Consider the following 6,370-nt stretch of genomic DNA (forward strand, 5'->3'; position numbering starts at 1 on the left):
GTTACTGATGCTAGTTGAAGAGCAAACAAAACCCAACTGCGACTCTGTAGATCACAATATTGATGATTCCAGGTTGAAAAATCCTGATGGCTTAAGAGATCATGCTGACACTACACGTTTCCGAAATTCTGCAGCCTGCTGGGAGTATAACCCTGCACTTTTGCAGCTACTCAAAGGTGACCAATACGTGACACTGGGTTTCTGTTAATTATGGGAAGGTACAAAGGCATCCAGAAAACAGACAGGCTGTATGTAGATACCAGGAAAAGTCAAAGCAAAAGGGTCAGCTCTTTCATTCCTTGACGTCAGCCCTGTGCTCACTCTTTGCTGAGGACAGCACTGTGCAAAGTGCTACTATTTATTCCATAGCAGCTCTGAGCCGTTTAATCCTTAATCTCTGGGTTGATGATTTTTTTGTCATAAAGTATCAAAAACCCAGAATAAATGTCAGAATACTTTTGTATTTGCACTCTTGCGAGAATGTTTTCTCTGCATACTCATCTTACATTTTGACATTAAATGTGCCTTGGGCATTCCGAGGCTGAATTCACTTGACAGCTGGATCTTAAACAAAAGCGAATCTTGACGCTTTGCTACACAAACAAGTTGATGGACTTTTGCTGATCACTATCAGCTTAATTCAGTGTACCAACCCACCTTCGTGTACTGTGGTGTGCAAGTCCTTTACAAAAACATGTAATAGGGAAAAGGAGGGATTCTTTTAGACAGCATTTACACATTCAAGTATTACTGAATGAAGCGCAACCAATGTTGAAAGAACCAATATATTAAAGAACATCTATGACCATATTTACTTAAGTACATATCACTCCCTGTTTTGATGCTTTGTGACTTTGCAAGGCTGTCAAGGAAGAGGTTAAAATGCGATGGAAGTTTATTTCAGGAAGAGATAAAGGAAACAAATACAGTGGAAATTTAATTAACTGAACAGGATGATGCATTTTAAAAATGGTTTTGGCAAAGTGCAGAGGAATGGGAAATGAACCAACTTATGTAAGCACAAAATTGATGGACCTACTCTGATATTATATTAAGGAAGTGTCCTTTAGAGGCATATTTGGTTCTTTAGGGAATGAAAAAGACGATTAGAAAATATTTGAAGATGTAGAGCGGGGTAGCCCTGGTGATCATTTGGACTCATTGAGAAATCTCAAGAATGAGCTTTGTGTAAAGTATAAAAGATCAGTCATCATCAATAGTTATTTAATTGCAAGATTGAAAGGCTTTAGAAGAGATGAAATGCTTTAAAGAACTAAGTGAAATGTGAATTGGTTTGGTATAGGCAACTTTTTAGTAAATGTTTAATGAATCCATCATATTAAATGATTAACATTTTCACAAACATTCTTTAATCTATTTCATGAAAGCATAGGGGAATCTAATGTCTGAGACTTGAAGCTACCAAAACTGAAATAAAGAAATTCAAATAAAGAGACCATATGAAGTGGATATAATGAATTATTGAAATTATTTGCATTTGCACTATTAGCTAACTCTATCAAGTACTGCCTTCCATCAGCTGTACCTGCCATTCTAGTGGAAAGTTACCGTTAATAAATTAATCTGAGGGTCCAAAGCTTCTTTATATACCAGGAAAAAAACAATGATGTCCTGGTATTTATTCTTAGTCCTTGTGTCTTAGAAAGCTTGGACCTATGCCATGTATTCTGAGAGATCACCTATGCTTGCACAGTAAATCTGACATGATAAACACCTTGAATTGGCTGTTTGGATATCTGGTCGCATGTGTTCAGAGCTGCTAGATTCTGGAAAGTATCAACACAAATAAAATCTTCCCAGTCAAAATAAATGGTTTTAAGGTAAACTCCTATCAAGCAGTTTCTAGAAAGATCACCTATTTTGGTCTCATTAGTTTTTATGTAACCCAGACTCACTGATCTCCAGAACTACAGTGTTCAAAGGATGTCACTGGCATGGTAATAAGGTCCAGTTCACTCAGCTGACCCAAATTAGTCTTTTATTATGCTGCTCAACTCATCCTTCACAGTCCAGACCAAGTCCTTAATTTCTTGTAATTTTCTATCAGCCTGGTGATACCTACCCTCTGGGCTAGAACTGCAGGAAATCAATGTTTTCAGGTCAGTTTAAGGTCACTTGTACTGCTGCAGTATCACAAGAGGCTCGAGGATCTGTCACAACAGCACCGTAGCACCATTGCTCTTCCAGTAGAGCAGGCTATTGAAAAGGACTTAGTGATTGTTTTCTTCAACTGCTCTTTTCCCTTTCCTCTTCCTGACAGATTACTTGCCCTAGCACTTAATAAAATACTCAGTCTTACTTAATGCTGTCCAGCTGATATGTTCACAACTCCCAGATTTCACAGACTTACGTATTGAAGTCTTTTATATATCTTTGCTGAATGAATGAACTGCAAATACGTCCTCTCATAAAGAGGGTTCTGCCAACAAGATGTTCCCAAGGTATGGCACTAGACTTTAGTTTTACTTCTAAGTAAAGAATTTTGTAGAAAGCATTTAAGTAACCACAACGAACATTTCCATCTTTTAACTGTTTTTGAATTCAGGCTTTATACATTTTGGCTGGTATACAGTTCATTTTCTTGGACGGTGCTATGTTTCAGGTTTGGGACTAAAAGAGCCTTGATAACATACCAACATTTTAGCAATTGCTGAGCAGGGCTTCCATGGAGTCAAGGCCTTTTCTGCTCCTCACCCTACCCCACCAGCAAGGAGGCTGGGCGTGCACAAGGAGTTGGGAGGGGACGCAGCTGGGACAGCTGCCTCCAACTGACCAAAGGGAAGTCCCAGCCCAAGCGATATCACACTCAGCATATAAAGGAGGAGGAAGAAGAAGGAGGGAGGGACGTTCAGAATGATGGTGTTTGTCTTCCCAAGTAACTGCTATGCATGATGGAACCCTGTTTTCATGGAGATGGCTGAACACCTGCCTGCCAATGGGAGGTGCTGAATGAATTTTGGTTTGCCTTCCATGCGCATACAGCTTTTGCTTTACCTCTAAAACTGTCTTTATCTCAACCCACGAGTTTTCTCACTTTTGCCATCCCCATTCTCTCCCCCATCTACTGTGGGGGAGTGAGGGAGTGGCTGCTCAGGGCTGAGCTGCCGGCTGGGGTTAACCCACAATAACATGTCCTTAGGCACTCTCTAAAAACCAGTTACTTTTTTTATCTGCTTCCATTACAAAGACTGGAGAGAACACTACAGATGGCATAATTTCATGTCAAAAAAATTTATAAGCATTTGACCTTACATTATACCATATTAAAAAAAAAAAGAAAAATCCTTAATTTAATAGTATTTCATTCTCTTGCTTTTCCAACCACTATTAATTAAAAAGCTGGCTTATGCATGCAGTCTTAAAGGTGAATTTCTAGTTTTCAGGGTATTTTCGAACAGCACTCTATGTCCTGCTGTACCAAAATTCTTCTCTGGTGGAACTCGAGAGATGAGTTTTTCCCATTTGCCTGAACTGTAAAATCACATTCAACTTCATAAAAGTTGAAGTTATTTTTCATTTATTTTTCATTTTGAAGTTGACCAAAGTGTCAGAGCAATATTCAGGGAAAAAAAAAATCTTTAGATAGGCCTAGTACAAAAATTCTTACTCACAAACCTTCTCTTGAAGACATGATTTAGCGTTTAGATATGAAGGCTTATCTGCAGGTCAAGTCCAAAGAGCACACAATTTCAATTGAAAATAAGGATTCAAAAATGCTGCTTAGCCTCACTGTAAATAGTTGCATGCCAGGCATTTTACAGCAGTCTGTGAGATGATCACATTACTTTCAGCTGCTTTTTTTCCTTGTAAAAGGGAGTGAAGCATCCCCTTTTCATAGTGGTGCTTGATAAAGGGGACAATATGCAAATTAAGCTCACCTAAGACTTGTTTAAAGAGGTTCTAGGTTCTCTTCATACCAGCAGGATGGCATCATGTGTACACCAATCCTCACTGTGAAGGCTGGGGTGGGGAACACGAGTGCAAAACATGTGACAGTTCACGGGAGAAAAACAAGATGCGATATGAATGCAAATGAAGCAAATTATAAAACTTGATCTAATTCGCCTGGTAGGCTTTCATTTCTGAATATGCTCTGAGACTATGGAATATGCCCGGCTATTGATCTGTTCATTAGCTGGCCCTAAGCAAGTTGTTCATACATTATTTATTAATTTCTACTTTCTTTTATGTTTCTAGGAATATGGATCTTTGGAAGAAAAATTTGTTCTCCATCTTTATACAAAGTGATAAGCAATCAACAGAATTTTGGGGAAGGGAATTATTTTGGGGCAACTTAATTTAGGCAAATTGCATCCTTAAATCTTAAATATCTCTTGTTCTTCAAGTTGAAATAAACAGGTAGAGAGGTTGTCCAGGAAAAGTGAGAAAGATCATAGAATCATAGAATCAAAGATGTGTGAGAAATAACTAGACCCAGATGAATCCATGGTGCCCTGTTGTAGCATGAACTATAGGAGAAGAACAATGAACTAAAAAAAATAAACAAATATCTGCTTTATTTAAGCAGAGTTTTTCTGTGAATATATCAAGGAGTACAAAAGATGTGATGAGTAGTGAAAGCCAAAGTCTCACCTTCGAATTCCAGGAAGAAACAATACCTTTGTTTTTATATAAAGCCAATTATAAACCTGGTTGGTAATGTTTATCTCCATTCTATCTTAGCATTAAAAGCCACAGTGACCTTGATGCCCATCATCAACTCTGACTTGAAAGATACACAGAAATCTTCTACAATATATGTGAGGAAACCAGGATAAATCATATGCAGCTAACTCTAATTTCTTCCAAATGCAGCCATGTAGCTGCTTCCGTTTCCTCAGGCAATCAGGCTAATGTTATCAGGAAGAACTGCCCTCGCCTATCTGCAGAATACATTTCTGAAGTGTATCTACGCCACTTCTTCACTGGTTCTCAGCAACACCATGTCTCCTCTGGATCTCATTACACTGTTTGGGTCAGGTTTTCCCAACTGAAAAATGCTTTAGAATCAAAAGCAATATTTTTCACAGCAGCTTTCCATGTTCGGTGAGATTTGGGGTCGGGACTCGTATATTGGTTTGTCTGATGTTTTGACAGGTTTGTAAGCTTTTTTCTTCCTGCCAATCCAAAATTGTTCCATTTTAAGTTCCCTCTTTCACCTCTTTAAGTTCCTCTTTTGAAAGAATTTGCAGGTTTAAAATATACCGAGTATTTTACTTCTGTTTTTATCCTGAAAGGAAATAAAAGCCCAATGAATAAAACTTATGTTTGAGGTTTTTTTCTTTACTTAAATACTTCTTTTCATCAAAATACTTGTATTTTTTCAACAGAAAAAATGGATATGCTCTTGTTCATGTTAGACTGGAGGACAAGTGGTCTTGTCTGTCCTTATATCTTTGCCACTGTAGGAAAGGCAGCACTCTTTTTTTTGCACTGCTGGGAGTAAAGGGTAGGGTTCTTTACTTTGAGGGCTGGCTGCTGGAAAATTAAAAGGCTATTCTAGTCTAACCTAAAGAAAGAGACACAACCATGGGATATTTCTTCTCTGATTTTATTTTCTTGGCATTTAGGTCTTATCAAGAAAGGTAATCTGCAGGAGAAAATAATAGTAGTAGTAATTATTACTAGTAACTATTACATGCAACTATTGGTTGCATGCTATGCTAATAGTAAGTTAACATCACGCCTGCTAGCACTACAGTGAGTTCTACTCAGCAAACCCATGGTTACGTTTGTGTACACATCGTGTTCAAACATGTTTCTGAGACACGTTTAGAAGGAAAGCAATTCATCATTTGTACAGATATTTGCAAAGTCTTCCAAGTACAGAGGGAAACACAAGAGCAAGCATTAAGATGCTGGGCTGCTTCTTTGACAATATTATAATAGGCAATGGATGCTCATGCTGGGATGAAAGGAGGAAAGAGGCAGCAGGTGTTATAGCAGTAATATCTCAGCCAGAGAAAGCAACCTTCTCACTGTTCTTTTGGAGGGACCACCAGACCAGCTGCTCAGAGGGTTCAGACCATTTCTGAAGGCGCTTCTCACAGCCCTTCCTCCACTGCACTTTTCTTGCTTTTGGGATGCAGCCTGCTGTATTATTGCCTGACCACCTGAAGGCTTCCAGCAAGGCTCTGCCTGCTCTTCTTCACGTTCCCAAGCATTCACACTATAGGTGAAGACAGGAAAGCTGCAGATGACACTGCTTTGCAGACAAAAATTTGCAGTTTCCAGAGCTGCAGAAGCATCATAGAACAACATATCAGAGATGTCCACACAGCCTGCTGCATATATCCAAATACCAACACCACAGCACTGAAGGATGTTTTATTCAAAATGATCTATTGGA

This window comes from Apaloderma vittatum, unplaced genomic scaffold (genome assembly GCF_000703405.1).
Source record: "Apaloderma vittatum isolate BGI_N311 unplaced genomic scaffold, ASM70340v1 scaffold2156, whole genome shotgun sequence".
Classification (NCBI taxonomy): domain Eukaryota; kingdom Metazoa; phylum Chordata; class Aves; order Trogoniformes; family Trogonidae; genus Apaloderma; species Apaloderma vittatum.